At 45.9% G+C, this 20,331-nt stretch overlaps 1 protein-coding gene across 4 annotated transcripts in view; it reads right to left on the bottom strand.

The window, feature by feature from the left end:
• The window catches only part of OGDH (oxoglutarate dehydrogenase), a 66,706-nt gene extending 54,911 nt beyond the window's left edge, over positions 1-11,795 (bottom strand). For 2 of the 4 annotated variants that reach the window (XM_078442636.2, XM_078442638.2), the window contains exon 1: positions 11,674-11,795. The gene's annotated coding sequence lies outside the window, so the exon portion shown is untranslated. The remainder of the gene's footprint in view (positions 1-11,673) is intronic. The other 2 variants (XM_078442634.2, XM_078442637.2) reach the window with 1 other exon arrangement.
• Between the last annotated feature and the right edge of the window lie 8,536 nt (positions 11,796-20,331).

Genomic DNA, 20,331 nt, shown 5'->3' with positions numbered 1-20,331 from the left:
AAACACCTCTTGTAATTCAATAGTAAAGGGAAATATAACTAAATCAAAAATCTAACAAAGGATATGAACAATTTTCCAAAGAAGATATACAAATAGCCAATAAGCACATTAAAAGTTGTTCGAAATCATCATTCATTAGGAAACTTCACATCAAAACTGTAAGAGACCGCTTCGCGCAAGGAGACTAGGTATAATCAGAGAGAAAATCAGTGTTGAAAACGTGGAGGAACTGGAGCCCCCTGCACCGCTGGTGGGAACAGAAGCTGGTATAGCCGTCGTGGAAAACAGTTTGGCAGGTCCTCAAAGAGTTAAACAGAAAGTCACCATATGACTCAGCAATTCCACTCCTAGATACATAATGGAGAGAAACGAAAACATATCTGTACACAAACATTTGTATGTGAGTGTTCACAGTGGCATTATTCATACTAGCCCCAAAATGTAATAGAATGGGCAATAAAAAGGAAGGAAATACTGTTATGTGCTGCAACACAGACAAACTTCGAGAATGTGAAGAAAATCATCCACAGAAAACATACTGTGATTTCACTCCTGTAAAACGTTCAGAAAGCCTGCGGGTGGCTGCCCAGGGCTGGGGGACGGCAGGTGGGGCCGAGTGCACACACGGCTGCTGATGGGTGTGCAGTTTTTTAGTTTGGGGGGGTGGTGTGGTGAAGATGCTCCATGACTAGATTGTACTGATGGTTACACAACCTTCTAACATACTGGAGAATTCCCCATCGTAAAACTTCAACGGGTGAATTGTATGGTATATGAATTGTGCCAAAAGTTGTTTCAAAAAGAACTATGGGGCGCCTGGGTGGCTCAGTCAGTAAGCGTCCGACTTCAGCTCAGGTCATGATCTCGTGGTTCATGAGTTCGAGCCCCGCGGCGGGCTCTGTGCTGACAGCTCAGAGCCTGGAGCCTGCTTCAGATTCTGGGTCTCCCTCTCTCTTTGCTCCTCCCCCACTCACACTCTGTCTCTCTCTCAAAAATAAACATTAAAAAAAAATTTAAAAAAAAAGAACTATGTCTAAGAAAAAATAAAAGTGAGTCTACCAGTATCAAAGTGACACTACTTGTGACCCATAATTTCAAGACGCAGGTCTAAACCTGTCCACTTGAAAAAACAACATTTAAGATAAACACAAACCAAAACAAACTTTGTTTTTAAGGGTTCAATCTACTGCCCCTCAGAACCTACATGCTGATGTTAGACAGGACTTTATCTGTGCCTGGACCTTCCCCAGCTGGGCACACACTTTACCCAAGGCCACCTCCCCATACACAGAGTGGAGAGATAAACTGACTCCTGATGCCTATCAGGGTCACGTCAGCTGGGCAGGGGTGCAATTAGAGAGGCAAGGTCTAGCAAGCACAGGCTGGGCAGTTCCTCAGGAAAGGAGTCCCAGGAAAGGAGCACGCGATCACGATGTGATCGTTCCCTGTGCATGTTACTGACAGCAGTTTTAAAAGCATAACAACTTATCTTGAAAACGTTCCCCATTCTCTTCTGTTAATGGTTTTGGATGCAGGAAGATTCAGGTAACGAATCAAGAAGACAACGCATGCTACGTGCCTGCACGGCCACCTTTATCGTACTTCCCGCAGCTGGACACAGACAGAAACGTGCACAGAGAGCACAGACATCAACTGTCCCCTCGCTGGCAGACAATCTCAAAGAACTCAAGTCTTTTACTTGGGAAGCCTCATCCAGCAACAAAATGAGGGACAGGGAGGTAGTGAGGAGCACTTTTCAGTGCAAAGGACTCTTGTCAGTACCAGGTAGAAACGATGGTCAGCCCACAGGACACACGGGCAAAGTGACCACGTTGCTGTACAAGCCTCAGGCACATCGCAGGCTCTGCATTTAGGCTCTTCTGCCATCAGGTGTGTTCCCTGGCATCGCTTTTTGTGATTATGATGCAGAAGTGAAAATACTTTTGCACACTTTAGAAGTATTCTATGACTAAAGAATTACAACTTACCGGCAGGAAAAAGACCAACTCATCTCTCTTAAAAACCAAGTTCCCAAGGTGCAAGGTTCCCAGATTACCATGGAGTGGGCAACTGACCAGGTTGCTGGGAGAGACTTCCACCTCCGAGGTCAGAACCCCCACCAGGTTTCGGGGCGCCTTCACCCAGACTGCCACTGTGCGGTGCTCTGGGGTGCGGCCAAGCAGGCATCCTTCAATGACCAGAGTATAAATGATTAAGTATTTATTAAAGCAAGGCTATTTGTCAATATTTATTAAACATTTTAAAGGTACATAAAGGACTTGTTTCTCACTAAATGCAGCCAAAGAAATAAGACATTACACTTAAACCCAACAAAACAGGAGTGGAAAGGGATCTGGGGGCTCGAAAAGATACAGCATCAAGTCCTCAACTTTCTTTCTGCCTCACATATCCCAGACTAGGTGCTGAAGAAGCTGGCAATCCAGAAATGCCAACTGATGGAAACAGAAGCCCCTGCTCTCTCTGATCAAAGGACAGACATTTCTAGACAATAACTGCTCTACTGCAGCCTGCAGCTAACCCCACAGAAAACACTGTGGCCCACCACTACCCCAACTGATGGTGTCAGAGAAGATCCGGGGCTTCCATCCCCACCGGATGACCCCCACCAGGTCCATGGAGGCCAGGAAGGGGCCTGCAGTCCACCTGTACCCTCAGCAACAGGGCAGCACCCCTCCTTTCCCACGCAGGGTTGAATCACAAAGGCCTACTGGGGAACGTTTACCCACACAGCAATAACAAGGAGTCCCTCCCTGCAGACACCAAGGAGGCTGGGTGGGGAGCCTGGATTCCACCCTTGCCCAGCAGTAATGAGGCGGCACCCACTGACACCCAGCAGTGTCAGCAGAAGCCTGTGTTCAGACATTTAAGATCCAGAGTCTCACATACAGAACACCCAAAATGTCCAAAATTTAACCAAAGATCACTCATCACAACAAAAAGCAGGGTGATCTCAACCAAAACAAAAAAGGACAATCTATAGACACCAAGAAGACAGACCTGTTAGAAATATCTGGCAAAGACTTTAAAGGAGCCCAGCCTCAAAACACTTCCTTGAGCAACTATGAACAAGTTTGAAAACAAGTAAAAAAAAAAAAGAAATTAAAAGCCTCAACAAAGAAAGAGAAGACATAAAGAAGAACCAAATGGAAATTCAGAACTCAAAAATAACCAAAATAAAAAAATCTGATGGGTTAAATTGCAGAATGAAAGGACAGAAGAAACTCAGAGAACGTGAAGATAGAACAAAAAAAAGTCCTCAGGTTGAACAGTAAATACAGACTGAAAGAAAAATGAACAGCATCTCAGTGACATGTAGGACTATCATACAAGATTTAATGATGAATGTGAATGCCATCATATTAATGATGACATGTAAATGTCATCAGAATCTCAAGAGAAAAAGAAAGAGGGAGGGGTGGAAGGAGTATTCAAAGAAATAATGGCAAAAATTTCTCAAATTTGGCAAAAGACAACCACCTAGAGATTTGAGAAGCTGGGTGAACCCCAAAAAGAATAAACCCAAAGAAATCCACTGTAAGACACACTATAATCAAACTTGATTAGAAAAAAAATTTTTTTAGTGTTTATTTTTGACAGAGAGAGAGAGAGAGACAGACAGACAGAGCATGAATGGGGGAGGGGCAGAGAGAGAGGGAGACACAGAATCTGAAGCGGGCTCCAGGCTCTGAGCTGTCAGCACAGAGCTCAACATGGGGCTTGAACTCACAGACTGCGAGATCATGACCTGAGCCGAAGTCAGACGCTCAACCGACTGAGCCACCCAGTCACCCCCCCAAAATTTTTTAATGTTTATTCTTGAAAGAGGGAGAGAGAGAGAGAGAGAGAGAGGCAGAGAGAGAGACACAGAATCAGAAGCAGGCTCCAGGCTGAGCTGTCAGTACAGAGCCTGACATGAGGCTCGAACTCACTAACTGTGAGATTATGACCTGAGCTGAAGTCGGACGCTTAACCCAGGCGCCCCCCTAATCAAACTTGAAAACTACAAACAATTTGAACAGCGTATTTCTCACCAGAAACTATGGAGGCCAAGAGAAAGTGGCACAATTCGTTTCAAGTGCTGAAGGAAAATCATTGTCAACCCAGAATTCTATGTCCAGTGAGAATATTCTTCAGGAATGAAAAGGGAATCAAGACATTCTCAGATGATGAAAAACTAAGAGACGATAGGCAGACCTACCTAAGTGAATGGCTAAATGAAATTCTCTAAAGAGAAATGAAATGATAAAATGAGGAATCCTCCTTTAACAAGACTATCTAACATCTAAGTGGTTAGGTCAGCTGACCAAAGCTTCATGCCTGCTTTTTTATCCAATCTGAAAATCTCCACCTTTTAATTACCTAATGAATCATGTTTTAGAACATTTACATTTGATGTGATTTTTGATATGGTTTAGGTTAAATCTATCATCTTGTTTTTTGTTTTTTATTTGTTCTATTTGTTCTCGTTTTCTTTTTCTGTTTTCTTTTGTGTTAAGTATGTTTTATCATTCCATTTTATCTTTCTTGTTGGCTTATTGTATCTCTTTGCCTGTCAGTGATTGCTAGTGCAGTATCCTAAACTACACATACACATATGTACAGATGTACAAAAAGATCTACACCATACTATAATAAAAAAAAAAAAGAATCCTCCAACATCATGAAATAACAAAGAATAACATATGGGTAAATATAATTTCTTTCTCCTCTTGAATCTTCTAATTCTGTATAATGGATGAAGCAAAAATTGCAATATGTCTGATGTGATTCTAAACATACGTAGAGGTAATACTTGAGACAATTTTAAATGAGGGAAGGGTAAAGAAATGTAAATGGAGGCACGCTTTCTACACTTCACTCAAACTGATAAAATGGTAACACCAACAGACTGTGATAAATTGTGTACATATAATACCCTGCCAATCACTAAGAAGGCCATATAAAGAGACATTCTCAAAATCAGCGTTTATAAGTAAAAGTAGAATTTTGACATGTGTTCAAATAATCTGCAAGAAGTCAGGAAAAAGAAAGCAGAGAAACAAAAAATAAAGAAGATTAAAAAAATGACAGGCTCAGGGCACCTGGGTGGCTCAGTTGGTTGAGCGTCCTACTTGGCCTCAGGTCATGACCTCACGGTCTGTGAGTTCAAGCCCCGTCTCGGGCTCTGTGCTGACAACTCAGAGCCTAGAGCCTGCTTCGGATTCTGTGTCTCCCTCTCTCTCTGCCCCTTCCCCACTCATGCTCTCTCTCTCTCTGTCAAAAATAAATAAACATTAAAAAAAAATGACAAGCTCAACTCCTAATATACCAACAATTACATAAAACGATCTAAATACAGCAATTAGAAGACACTGATTGGCAAAGTGAGTAAAACAGGATCCACCTATATGCATGTCTACAAGAAACTCAAGTCAAACAAAATTATATAGAATAATTGAAAGCAAAGAGATGAAAAATTACATATCATGCAAATGTTAATCAAAGGAAAGCCGAAGTGCTATGTTGTCAAAGTAGACATCAGAGCCAAGAAAATCTGGAGACAGAGACATTATACGATGATAACAGGTCAATCTACTAAGAAGATACTGCATGCATCAAACAACGTAAGGGTAAAATATGTGAATCAAACTACTAAAAAGATGACAAACCCACAATTATAATTGGAGACTTCCAACTTCCAATGCCCTCTTTCATCAAGAGGTAGAACAGCTAGACATTAGATCACAAGTATATAGAGGAATTTGGCAGAAGTACAAACTACCACAATTAACCCAATATAAAATGATTTTACAACCCCACAACTATTGAAGAAATGTAATGTATAATTAAAAATCTTAAAAAGTAATTTTCTGGCCTAGATGGTTTCACTGGGGAATCCTACCAAATGTTCAGAGATTAATTAATTCCAATCCTACACAATCTCCTCCAGAAAATATGAGAAACCAATTCATTTTATGAAACTGATATTTCCCTGAAACCAAACCCAAAGACAGTACAAAAAAAAAAAAAAAAAAAATGCTTCAAAGTAATATTCCTCATGAGTACAGATGAAAAAAAAAATCCTTAACAAAATTCAGCAAATAGAATCAAGGAATGTATAAACACAATTATACTCCATGACCTAGTGGGGCTCATTCCAGGAATGTAAGGTTGGTTCCATATTCAGAAAAACAACATAATCTATCATACTGACAAGCTAGAAAAGAAAAATCACAGGAGGGGCACCTGGGGGGCTCAGTCGGTTAAGCGTCCAACTCCGGTTCAGGGTCATGATCTCACAGTTTGTGGGTTTGAGCCCCACGTCAGGCTCTGTGCTGACAGCTTGGAGCCTGGAGCCTGCTTCGGATTCTGTGTCTCCCTCTCTCCCTGCCCTTTCCCCATTCACACTCTGTCTCTCTCTCTCAAAAATAAAATAAACATTAAAAATTTTTTAAATCACGTGATCATATCAATAGACGCAGATAAAACATTTCACAAAATTCAACAGCTACTCATGATAAAAACCCTCAGAACAGTAGCAGAAGGGAATGTCAATTTGATACAGCACATCCACAAAAGCCTACAACTGACATTATACATAACAGTGAAAGACTGAATACTTCTTTCTAAAGTTTTTTTTTAACGTTTATTTATTTTTTTGAGAAGAGACAGAGCATGAGCAGGGGAGGAGAAAGAGGGAGACAAAGAATCTGAAACAGGCTCCAGGCTCCGATCTGTCAGCACAGAGCCTGACGCGGGGCTCAAACTCACAGACCGCGAGATCATGACCTGAGTCAAAGTCAGACGCTTAACCGACTGAGCCACCCAGGCGCCCCTCTGAATACTTCTTTCTAAATTTTTTTTTTTTTTAACGTTTATTTATTTTTGAGACAGAGAGACAGAGCATGAACAGGGGCGGGGCAGAGAGAGAGGGAGACACAGAATCTGAAACAGGCTCCAGGCTCTGAGCGGTCAGCACAGAGCCCGACGTGGGGCTCGAACTCACGGACCGTGAGATCATGACCTGAGCCGAAGTCGGACGCTTAACCGACCAAGCCACCCAGGCGCCCTTGAATACTTCTTTCTAAAACCGGGAGCAACACCGCGGAGGACGTCTATGCTCATGCCTGCTACTCAGCACAGTACTGAGAACGGCAGCCAGAACAAAAACGCAAAACAAGAAACTAAAAAGCATACAGATTAGAGATTAGGGAAGAATACTATATCTGTTTGCATATGGACATGGTTGTCTTGATATAAAATCTCCAGGAATCTACAAAATCACAGAACCAACAAGTGAATTTGGCAGGATCATAAAATACTAGACGAACATACAAAAATCATTAACATTTCTATATGCTCTAACACAAGAAAACCAAACCTTTTAAAAAAAGAAATATTAGGGGTGCCTGGGTGGCTCTATCAGTTTAGCATCCAAGTCTTGATTTTGGCTCAGGTTGTGGGATCGAGTCCCTCATCAGGCTCCAGGCTGAGCATGGAGCCTGAGATTCTTTCTCTCTCCTCCTCTGTCCCTCTCTCCCAATTCATATGCACATGTTCTCTCTCTAAAGAAAAAAAAATAAATAAAATGTTAGAAAGGATTATTTAGTGTAAGTCTAACAAAACAAGTGCAGGACCTGTATGCTAAACACTACAAAACACTGATGAAAGAAATAAAAAAATCTAAATAAATGGAAAGACACACTGTTCATAGATGGGAACACTGAACACGGGAAAGATTTTGATCATCTCCAAACTGATATATAGACACAACACAATTCCTATCAAAATCCCAATCTACCTAATTTCAAGATTTATTATATAGCTACAGTAATCATAAACCATGAGGTATCGATGGACCAAAAGTCCAATGGGACAGAACAGAGAACTCTGAAACAGACCCACATAAACACAACAAATTTCTGACAAAAATGCCAAAGCAATTCAACAGAAGAAGTCTTTTCAACAAATGGTATTGGTTGGCAACCAATGAACGGTATTCACAGGCAACCCCACCTGAAAAATAAAACAAAAAAAACCACCTCAAACTAGACCTCACACCTTATTTGGAAATTAATTCAAAATGAATCAGAGATTTAAATGCACAACACAAAACTATGGAACTTACAGAAAAGTACCTAAGAGAAACCCTTCAGGAACTAGAGCTAGGCAGAGTCCTTAATTTTGACACCAAAAGCATGATCCATAAAATGCAAAATTGATAAACTGGACTGCATCAAAATGAAAAACTTTTCCTCTGCAAAAGATCCTGTTAAGAAAATAAAAAGATAAGCTACAGATTAGGAGAAAAATATCTGCAAATCACGTGTCTAACAAAGGACTGGAGTATATAAGGAATTCTCCAAACTCAACATTACAAAAAAAAAATCTATCATAAAATGGGTAAAAGACTCCAAAAAAGGCATAACTCAAGAAGATATACGGACGGCAAGGAAGCACATGGGAAAATGTATGACGTCACTAACCATCAGGGAAATGTAAATTAGAACCTCAATGACACATTACTACACGTCTATTAAAATGGCTAAAATAAAAAAACAGTATCATCCTGATGTGCTGGCAAGGATGTGGAAAAAGTGGATCTCAAATACACTACTAGTGGGAAGGTAAAATGGTATAGCCACTTGGAAAAACTTGGCTATTTCTTAAAACAGTAAAAACGCAACCACTCTATGTCCTAGTAATTGCACTCCTAGGCATTTGTCCCAGAGAAACAAAAACTTATGTTCACATGAAAACTTGCATATGAATGTTTATGGCAGCCGTATTCATAACTGCCAGAGAATGGAAACAACTCAGACGTCCTTTATTGCATGAGTCAACTGTGGTACATCCACAGCCTGAAAGGAACTACTGATCCAGGCAACAAGCTGCATGCACCTGCAGAGAATCATGAGTAGGAAAAAATCAATCCCAAAAGGCTACATAGTGATTCTCTTTACATAACATGCTTTGTTTGCCAAAATCATAGAAATGGAGAGATTAGTAGTTGCCAGTAGCTAAGGACACAGAGGCAGGAGGGAACAGGTGTGGCTGTAAGAAGGCAACAGGAGGGATCCTTGTGACTACGGAAATAGTCCATATCTTCACTGTTATCCGTGCCATTATCTGGCTGTGATATCATACTATAGTTGTTGCAAAATGTTATCACTCGAAGAACGGGGTAAAGGAACACTGGGATCTCTCTGTACTATCTGCTGTAACTGCATGTAATATGTTTATGTGTACAATTCTCCAAACATATCTCAATAATTATACGGTTATCCCCAAATAAAAAACTATCTACAAATTTAAAAGGTAGATGGTACATTTTTTTTTAATGGGGCAGTGAGACCAGTTAAAAGTAGATCTGATATGCACATAAGCACAGATATATGAACATATGATATACATGTGATATGCATTTAATAAATATGGCAAATATTTGCCATTTAATAAACTGTGCAAATTTAAATGAAACCAACAGAAATTCATGTTTCTGAAACTATTTTTTTTTTTTTTAATTTACTAATTTTGAGAGAGAAAGCGTGCACACATGGGGGAAGAGCAGAGAGAGGGAGAGAGAGAACCCTAAGCAGCCTCCATGCCGTCAGCGCAGAATCTGACCCGGGGCTGGATCCCATGACTGTGAGATCACAATGTGGGCTGAAATCAAGAGTCAGATGCTTAACTAATTGAGCCACCCAGGTACCCCTGAAATTAGGTTTTAAAAGTAACTGAACTGTGATGGTTGCATAACTGTGAATACACTACAAATTGTTTAGTCATATACTTTAAATGAGTGAACTGCACGGTGCGTGTGAACTGTGTCTCCATAGAGGTGTGTGTAAAAGAAAAAACTGAAATGTGGAAAGCACTCTTAATCATCAGGAAACTCTGATCTTTCTCCAACGTTCCACAATCCTCAGCTAATTGGCAAAGCTAGAATAGTATTGCATGTTCTCATATGAAGTGTGTCCTCACAAAAACACCGGTTTGACTATTGTAGCTCCCACCACTGTGCAAACAAGGTTTCATTCCAGGCCACTTGTCCTGAAGCTGCTCAGAGCTGTCAGCCTGGCAGCAAGCGTCCAGTCCCTGCTTCACAGGACAGGACTGCAGAACGAGGCGCGGAGGAGCACCAAGACAGACATCACACCTCTCCCCACCATGCTGCAAATTTTCTACTACATTCTAGTACAGGTTACACTTCTGTCAGGCAGCTTCGCAAAGGGGAGGTGGCACAGGACTAGCGTGCTGCTCCAAGAAATGTGCATCACCTCAACACGGGCTATCAAACCTCCTGAAGAAGGATGAATACCAAGGGGTGCGGCAAGGAGATTCGCAGGGAACAGAATGGATGTGGTGGGGTGGTGATGTTGGGAGGTGTCACCCTGAGAGCACAGGGAGAAGGAGGGGTATTATGGAGTAATGAGTACAGGGTGTGCTGTAGGGTGATCTCCCCAGGGTGTTAGCTTAGTTAGGAGTGCAGGGAGAAGGATGGGTGTGGTGGGTGGGGTGCTAAGGACAGAGGGGTACTGAGTACACGGGTGTTGAGGGCAGAGGAGTACTGAGTACACGGGGTGCTGTAGGGTGATCTCTCCAGGGTGTTACCTTAGGAGTGCAGGGAGGATGGGTGTGGCAGTGTGCTGAGGATGGAGGAGTACTGACTACACAGGGAGCTGAAGAAATTAAGGACTCTCAAGGGTGTCAACCCAGGAGCACAGGGAGAAAAATGGGTGTGGTGAGGTACTGCATAGGGCAAGTACTGAGTACAGGGTGCTGCAGGGTGATCTGCTCGACTGTCACCCCAGGGGCTCAGGGAAGATAGGTGAGACAGGGTACTGAGTACACAGGGTGCTGCAAACATTAAATATGCTCAGAGACCTCCTCAGGAGTGCAAAGAGAATGGGTTTGGCGGGGTACTGAGCACATAGGGTGCTGGTCCACTCGAGGACATCATCCTAGCCATGCAAGGAAGATGGGTGTGGTGGGGTACTAAGATGGGTCCTGAATATACAGGGTGCCGGGGAAGTCTGCTCAAGGGCGTCTCCCCAGGAACAGGGGAGGATGGGTGTGGCGGGGTACTGAGTCCGGAGACGTACTGAGCACGAGGGGTGCTGAGCAGGGTAAACACATTCTAGGGCGTCTCCCCAGCGGCGCCCGCAGCTAGAACAGGGGCGGACCCCGCACAGGCTCTGGCGTGGAGCACGGGCCCGGCGCCCTCAAGCCGTCCCATCAAGGGCGCGCCACCCTTCCGTCCGCGCAGAGGACAGAGACGGGAGGCTCCCTCGTGACGCCTCCTCGACCTTGGGGGTCACCCCAGTCTGGCGCCCGTTCCCTCACATCCGCCGCGCGTCCCGCCCCCCCCGCCCGCCTCAGCCAATCGCGCGTCGCTCCGCGCCCCCCGCGACGCCCGCGCGCGCCCGCACCCGCCAATCTCTGCCTGTCAGGCGGCGCTCGCCGCGCCAATGGCTGTCACGCCCGTCCGTCAGGTCCCGTCCCGCCCACCTCCCTCCGTCAGCCCTGCTCCATCCGGCTTCACTCCCTGTCACCGCAGCGCCAGTGACAACGAGGACGCGGCGCCCTCGCCCTCTGCTGCATCCCCCGCCTCCTACCCAAGGGCGCGGGTCTTCTCGCACCGGGCCAGGCCCGGGGGCAGCGCGCGCTTACCTGTCCTCTGCTCAGCTCCACCCGAATGAGGCGCCGACACCCCACTCCGGGGCACCAAACTCTTGACCCCGCCCCGGCGTGTGGCGTCAGCACGCAGCCCCGCCCCTGGAGGAGAAGGCCCACCCCTGCCGCCTGGGCGTCATAGAGGCGCGCCGGCGTTGCTGCAGCGCATGCCAGTGGCTTGTGGTGGGCGGGGCGGGTTCGGGTGCTGCTGAGCGCTGGGTTTTGCGCGTGCCCAGTGGTGTCGCCGGCGGTGGGCTCCCTGCGGGGGTTGGCATGGTCCGAGCGGAAGGAGACGGTTGGACGGCAGGCCTCGGCGCGTCGCGAGTGGATGTTGAGGCCGTCGTGGACGTGAAGGCTTCTCACAGGGGCGGCGGGGCGCTGGACTCTGCTCTGCGCCCCCCCCCCCCCCCCCAGAAGGCTTCCGCGGGGTCGTCGTCCTGGCAAGACAGGAAAAGTGCGTGCCCATTCTCCGGAGCGGGAAGTCGTGCAGGGCTCCTCCTCGGAGGCCGCGGGCGGGGGACGTTGCCCGGTCTCGGAGCGGGATCCCGCGGACCTGCAGTACTGCTGAAGTGTGGCAGGGCGTGCAGACCCCCGGCTGGGAAGGTCAGCCCCTCGCAGCTCTGCGCGCTGACCGCTGCCAACGGGAAGCCTCCTCTCCCGGGCACGGGTCTGCACGTCCCTCCCCCACCCCCCTGTCCCCGTGTCCACAGGTCGCGGACCTTAGGCCCAACACTTTTGGAGGGCAGAAATAGAGAGCTAGAGTATAAACGGCTTTGACCATAGCCCTGTGCAGTACGTTACGTCCCCATCGCTCCGTTAGCTTATAACCGAAAGTCTAGGTCTCCTAATCCCCTTCACGTACTGTGCCTGCTCCCCACCCCCTCTACACGGCTGGTAGCCAACAGCACCTTTCCTGTGCCTCGGTGATGTTGAACATCTTTTCAAGTGCCTGTTGGCTGGTTTTAGCTTTTATGTTTAGGTGGTTTATCCATTTTGAGTTAATTTTTGTGTTTGGTGTGTCGTAGGGGTCCAGCTTCTTATGAACTCAGGCTGTTCCAGCACCAGCTGTTGAAAAGAGGATTCTTTTCCGTTGAATGGACTTGGCACCCTTTTTGAAAATCAGTTGGCCATATAAGTTGGGTTTGTTTCTGGACTCTTCAGTTCTATTCCGTGGGTCTGTCTTTATGCCACGGCCACGTTGTTTTGATTACTGTAGCTTTGTAGTATTGGACTCCTTAAGTGTGAGTTCTCCAACTTCATTCCACTTTTTCAAGATTGTTTTGGCTATTTGGGACCCCTTCTAATCCATATAAATTTAAGGATTTTCTACTTCTGCAAGAAAAAAAAAACCCCAAAACTTGGAATTTTGATAGGGACTGTGCTGAATTGGTGGACCACTTTGGGTAGTACTGAGATCCTAACTCAGTTAAGTCTTGCAGTCCATGGGCTCTTGCCATTTATTTGTGTTAATTTCCTTTAGCTATATTTTTAGTTTTCTTCTTAAAAATTTTTGTTAAATGTTTGTTTATTTTTGAGAGAGAGAGAGAGAGAGAGCGTGAGCAGGGGAGGAACAGAGAGGAAGACAAAGAATCTGAAGAAGGCTCCAGGCTCCAAGCGGTCAGCACAGAGTGAACTCACTAACCCTGAGATCATGATCTGAGCTGAAGTTGGGGGGTTAACCGACTGAGCCACCCAGGTGCCCCTATTTTTAGTTTTCGTCTGCAAGCCTTTTTTACCTTGGTTATTTCTAGTGTGTGTGTTTTTGGATGCATTTGTAGGTGGACTTGCCATCTTAGCCCCCTTTCCTGGTTGTTCATTACTAGCATGTTGATTTTTGTGTACTGATACTGTGGCCTGCAGCTTCACTGAATTCATTATTAGCTCTGGTAACTTTCTCTTGGATTCTTTGGGATTTTTTTCATACATAAGATCATGTCATCTGTGAACATATGTTTTCTTCCTTTCCAGCTTGCATGCCTTATGTTTCTTGTCTGATTGATCTGTCTGGAACACCCAGTACAATCTTGAATAGCAGCAGTGAAAGTGGAAATCCTTGTCTTGTTCTTGATCTTAGGGGGAGAGCTTTAAGTCTGTCGTCATTGAAAATGGTGTTTGCTGTGGGATTTCTGCAGATGTCCTTTATCATGTTGAGGAAGTTCCTTTCTATTCCTAGTTCTGAGTGTTTTTGATAATGAAAGGGTGTTTGATTTTGTTAAATGCCTTTTCTGCATCAGTGGAGGCAATCATGTGTTTTTCTCCCTTTCATTTTATTACTGTGATTTATTACATTGGTTTTCTTATGTTGAACCACCCTCACATGCATGGGATAAATCCTACTTGGTCGTGATGTATAATCCTCTTAATATGTTGGATTTGCTAGTATTTTGTTGAAGAGTTTTCATTTATATTCCTAAGTGAAGTCGGTCTAATTTTCTATTATTGTGGTATTTTCTCTGTTTCAGTGTAATGCTGGCCTCATGGAATGAGTTAGGAAGTGTTCCCTCCTCAGTTTGTTGGGAGAGTTTAAGTAGGATTGGTGATAATTCTCTAAATATTTGGTAGAATTCAGCAGTGAGGCCATCTGGTCCTGGGCTTCTTCTTAATCTTGTGTGTTTCTAGTAGTTTCCTCTAAATCACCTTACTTGGTGTGACGTTGTTCAGTATTCTCTCCTTTTTATTTCTGAAAAGTCCTTGGAAATGTCTCTGCTTCCCGTTTCTGATTTTAGTGACTGAGGTCTTCTTTCTTTTTCTTTGTCAGTCTAACTAAAGGTTTGTCAATTTTGTTGATCTTTTCAAAGAACCGGCTTTTGCTTGCATTGACTATTGTTTTTCTATTCTGTTTTATTTATCTCTATTTAAATTTTTATTCTTTTTGCTAGCTTTGGGTTTAGTGTTTTTTGTTTTTTTGTTTTTCCTTCTTTAGTTTCTCAGCATTAGCTTAGGCTCTTGATTTGATGTCTTTGGTTTTAGTTTTTTTTAATGTTTATTTATTTTTGAGGGGGGGGCAGGGGATCTGAAGCAGGCCCTGTGCTGACAGCCAAGAGCTTGATGCACTCAAGAGCTGTGAGGTCATGACCTGAGCCAAAGTGGGACGCTTAACCAACTGAGCCACCCAGGCGCCCTGCTTTGGTTTTAATGTAGACATTTACAGCTATAAATTTTTCCTCTGTGCACTGCCTTCACTGCATCCTCTGGCCTCTGCTCAGTGTGCTTTCTCATCAAGTATACTTCTGGCAGTCGTTCAACAAGTGTTTATACCAGTCTGGCCCTAGGTTCTGGGCATAAGAGGTGAACTCAGGAGAAAGGCAGGAACTGTGTTGTCACAGAGCTGACATTCTAGGACAAACCAACAAGCTAGCGATTGACAGCAGCTTAAATCCATCAAATGGATTGAGGGTGGTGGTACCTGCAGTTTAGTTTTTAAATTCTATTGTATTATATAGGGGACGTACTCCTATGGTTCAGAAATGAGTAAGATATTAAAAGGTCCAGTTTGCAAAGTCTCTCTTGCACCCTGTCACCATCCACTTCAATGCCTGCTGACCTGCCAGATCCCATCCCTGCCAGGGGTAGCTCTGTATTTGTTGGATTTATCATCTTGGGGTAGACACCAGAGGTGGAGGGAATCCAGGGGCTCGGGGAGTGGCCATTCAGCAACCCGGAAAGTATTTCTATATTTTGACCTGTACATCCATACCAGTGTGTATTGGCCGAATACTCGTGTTACTCTAAGTGACTACTAATGCTGGAATCTTCTATGGAGTCTTCCAATGTTTTCCAGCCACTCCCTACTCTCTTTGGCACCTTGCTTTCCTAACTTAGGAATACATCACAGGTGTCTTTCTGTATCAGCTCATAGAGCACATCCTCGCCTTGCCAGTTGCAAAACTGTGAAGCGTGGTTTTGGTGGGGATGGCACATCTCTGTTCCATGTGGCATTGGCCAGGGCAGTCGCCCTGGGATGGGAGTATCCCAACACGGTGTCCTCCCAGTGACTGGTGGCTGCTTGAGGTGCACTGAGCCTCATGCCTCCTGGGTTCCCAGGGAGGGGAAGCAGGAGCCGCAAGGCCTCTGAGGAGGGCTCAGGCCCAGGGCCCACACAGCTTCCCTGCACTGCTGCACGCACTGAGTCTGCAGGACAAGCCACCGGCCAGTGGAGGTCCCTGTGAGTGGAGACGCGCTCCACCTCTTCACAGGCAGAGCGGCGTGCAGACACGGGGGTGGCGGGTGGTGGGGAGGTTGGCACAGGTCACAGCAGATATGCTAGCACACGGGTCCCATGACGGCTTACACACCTTCTGTCATTGTGCATCTCTAGTTCTCTCCTTTCAGTAGTTTTCAAGTACGACCCCCCCCTCCCCGCCCCACATTTCTATCTCGTCTTGACTTCGGTTGTTAGAAGGTAGACACCACTCGCTCCAGCTTCTGAACTTCCTTATTGTTTGCTCACACTGCCCTTGAACTCTTGAGTTTCCTGTGAACTGGAAGATAGGACAGAAGACCTGATTTAGATGAACCATTACTTACAACAACATTCTGATCCTTTGATCCCTTGATGAGCCTGTGTTTGGCAGTGATCATTTGCTGCCTGGACAGGATGAAAATCTTAAAATAGGAATTAGATCAAGGTATTCTTCACTCAGAATCCCCTACAGGCTCTCGGTTCTTGTTTGCCAAAGTCCTTAAAGTGGCCTGACAGGCCCACCCGATTCTCCCACCCCCAGTTATGACCTCATTTTCTTATACCCCATCCCCCACACCTAATCCTCCTGCCACACTGGCCCCCTTAACCTTCTCATACCCCACACCAGCCTTGGGGCTCTTGCTCTTTCTTCAGGTATCCATGTGACCTGCCCCCGAGGGCCTCTCTCACATGGCGCCTTCTCAGTGATCCTTCTTTGGCCGCTCCATTGTACCCCACCCAGCCTCTAACCAGACGCCTTCTACGTTGGTCTCCTGTGGCTGCCATAACCAGTCACCACAAACATGGTGGTTTAAAACAACAGAAATTGGGGCACCTGGATGGCACAGTGGGTTAAGCGTTCAATTTTTGATTTTGGCTCAGGTCCTGACCTCGCAGTTCGTGGGTTCCAGCCCTGCATTGGGCTCTGTGCTGACAATGCAGGTCCTCCTTGGGATTCTCTCTCTCCCTCTCTCTTTGCCCCTCCCCTGCTCATGTTCTCTCTCTCTCTCTCTCAAAAAAACAAAAAATAAATAAATGAATGAATGAATGAATGAATGAAGCAAACTGGAAACTTACTCTCACGATTCCAGAGAGCACAAGTCCAAAATCAAGATGTCAGCTGATTTGTGCTCCCTCCAGAGGCTCTAGGACAGATTTTCTTGTTTCTCCCTCAGTTTCTGGTGGCTCCAGCCATTCCTTGGCTTGTGGCCACACCCCTGCGGCTTCTGCCTTTGTGATCACACGTCTGCTTCCTTTTCTCTGTGTAGCTCTCTCTTTTTAAGTGTGCAGTTCAGTGACATAGTGTTGTCAAACCATTCTCCAAAACTTTTCATCTTGCAAATCAGAATCTGTCCATCAGACAACTCCCCATCCTCCCCTGCCCCCAGCCCCAGCACCCAGCATTCTTCTCTGTCTCTACTAATTTGACTACTTTAGATAGCCTCTTGTAAGTGGAATCATACAGCATCCATCTTTTGTGACAGGCTTACCTAACATAACGTCCTCAAGGTTCACCCATGTGGTAACATTGAAGAATTCCCTTCCTTTTTAAGGCTGAATGATATTTCATGGTGTGTATATACCATGTTTTCTCTCTCGTCTACTTGTCCGTTGATGGACTTTTGGGTCACCTCTACTCTTGGCCACTGTGAGCAGTGCTGCTGTGAGCCTGGGCGTGCCCAGTGCCTTTCCAAGATCCTGCCTTCATCACGTTTAGAGATCTACCCAGCAGGGGGATTGTTGGGTCATTGGGCAGTTCTGGTTTTAATTTCTTGAGGTACCTGCATATTATTTTCCATAGTGGTTGTACCATTCACAAAGCCACACAAGAGCTCACAGGGGCTCTGATTTCTTCACATCCTCACCAACATTTGTTTTGTTTTATAGCAGCCTTCCTACGGGTATGTGGGTATCTCTGTATCTTTTATAAAGACACTTGTCATTGGACTTAGGGCCCACATGAATAAGCATCAAGATCCTTAAGTACATTTGGAAAGACTCCCCAAGTAAGGTCACATTCATAGCTTCCAGGGATTCAAACACAGATGACATTCAGCCCCTGCATTCCTTAACAGCTTCCCTCCTTTATTTTTCCACTTGACACTGACCACCAGCTGACAGGCTATATGTTATTTATTGAAGGGCAATAATCAAAATAAATCCACAAGGACAAGGATTTTTGTTTTCACCGTTGTGTCCCCAGGGCTTAGAATAGTGTGTCTCCAGGGGTGCCTGGGTGGCTCAGTGAGTGAAGCGTCCAACTTCAGCTCAGGTCATGATCTCATGGTTCATGGGTTTGAGCCCCACATTGGGCTCTGTGCTGAAGCTCAGAGCCTGGAGTCTGCTTGGTATTCTGTGTCTCCCTCTCTGCCCTTCCCCAGCTCACACTGTCTCTCTCTCAAAAATAAACATAAAAAAAAAAAAAAGGTAAGTGCGTCTGGCACAATTAGCTGCTCTTAGATATTGGTTGAGTGAGGGGGTAGCTAGTTTAGGTAAATGTTGGCAGAAATTGCCACACCACCTTTGAGGAGAAGTTTTTGGGCCTGGGGATTTAGATTTAGATTACCTAACTTAGATTTTCTCCTGTGGGTAATGCTGTCTCTTTAAGATTACCCGTTACTTAGGACAAAGTTTAGGGTTTGTCTTTATGAAAAGAAAGCCCACAAGGGGTACCTGGGAGGCTCAATCCATTAAGCGTCTGACTCTTGATTTCAGCTCAGGTCACGATTTCACGGTTCGGTTCATGAACTTGAGCCCCACATTAGGCTCTGCACTGACAGGGAGGAGTCTGCTTGGGATTCTCTCCCTCTCTCTGCTCCTCCCTTGTGTGAGCATGTGTGCGCTCTCTCAAAATAAACTTTAAAAAATGCACAAAATTAGAAATGTAAATTCCATTTCTCACTCAAAATCAAAAGCGAGGAACCCACTTAAGACTACCAGAACTGTGTTAAAAGGGCTTAGAGAAACTGGATGTCTTATGAGGCAATTTGAGTATCTTTCAAAAGGAGTAGTGATTGTCATGTATGCACAACATTTAGTTTTACTGAAAATCCTCCCAGGTTCTGGATTTAATGGTTTACAGGATGTAGCAGTGACAGACGCATGTCAAATGACATGTGAAGATGCAACCAGCCAAATCCACGATGTCCAACGATGCAGGTGCCTTAGTACATAAATGGCACCATCATCATCAACAGCAGAGACGGAGGGGAGTTGTTCCATATTAAAAGACATTATCATGAATGCAGTGGGTTTACCTTGTTTGGATCCTGATTAAACAATCTCAAGTTTTCTGAGACAATGGGGAAACTTATCATACGCTAAGTATTAGAGGGCATTAAAGAATTGTGTTTAATTTTGTAAAGTCCTTGTCAGAGACACACCCTGAAGTACTGATGGGTGAACCGCAGAAGGCGGTGTTACTAGATGTAAACACGCCTCATGGCCCTGCTCGTTCTGAGTTTTTCTCATTCTCTAGCCCAGATTCTCGCCAGTTTGCACCAGCTCGTTCAACGAAAGGACAAGAGAGAGCCGCAACAGCAGGCAGGGAGAGTCCTGTAACCCGAAGCCTGGCCCGAGATTTGACCGGAGGTCAGACTGCCCAACGTGGCCAGAGTGTGTTCACTGTCCGTTCCATTAGACAGAAATGAGCCACATACTATATTTAAAAACCTGGAGGTTTCATGCCAAACCCAAATTTCCAGGTTCAGAAGAAGAGAGATTTAAAAAGAGGCTTTGGGTCCTCCCCCACTAGAGCTCCCTGGGAGGCCCTGCCTTGCCGACCGCGTTCTTTAATCCCCAGGAGTGTTGCTGCCCAGCTCGGCAAGAACGGTATTGCAGGGTTTCTTTGTGTTTAGCAGGAAGGCGCTCAGCACAACCGCGCTAGGCCCCAGGTGTACCTCCCAGCGGCCCGACAGCCCGAATCCAGGTCACGCACGTCCCAAATCTTCACCTTGGGGACAGCGAGCAGTCCACAGGCTGAGAAAACCACGGGAACTGCGGGTACAAAACGAGGCCGTCGCCACATCTCACCCCGCAGGCCCAGGGTCCAGTAAAATCTTGACTAAGGGACCCTTGTCGCCATCAGTCCCCGCACCCGCTCAGCCAGTGTCTCCGACGCAAGGGTCGGGAAACGTCGGCACAACCGCGGGTCACGCCAGAGCCCCACTAGCTCCAGCCGCCCCTACCCTTTCCCCCGCGCGGGACGGGGCCCCAGCTCCTTCCCCCGGGCCGGGCCCTCGGCCTGTGCTCGCGACGCCCCCCACGCAGGCGGGACCCGACGCCAGGCGAAGAGTCGGGGAGCGAGCGAATCAGCGCGTGAGCGCTCTGACCCAGGCCTCGCAGCGTCTCTTGGAAGTGGGGCGCAGGAGTGCGCGTGCGCACAGGAGGGCGCGCTAGGTAGATGTCGAGGAGAGCAACATCTCCGGGGAAGCGGGAAGGGGCCCCGGGCGTCCCCCGCATGCGCATTCTCC

This window comes from Panthera onca, chromosome A2, assembly GCF_046562875.1.
Source record: "Panthera onca isolate mPanOnc1 chromosome A2, mPanOnc1 haplotype 2, whole genome shotgun sequence".
Lineage (NCBI taxonomy): Eukaryota > Metazoa > Chordata > Mammalia > Carnivora > Felidae > Panthera > Panthera onca.
Note: the sequence above shows the minus strand (reverse complement) of the source record. Positions and strands in the feature narration are given on the sequence as shown.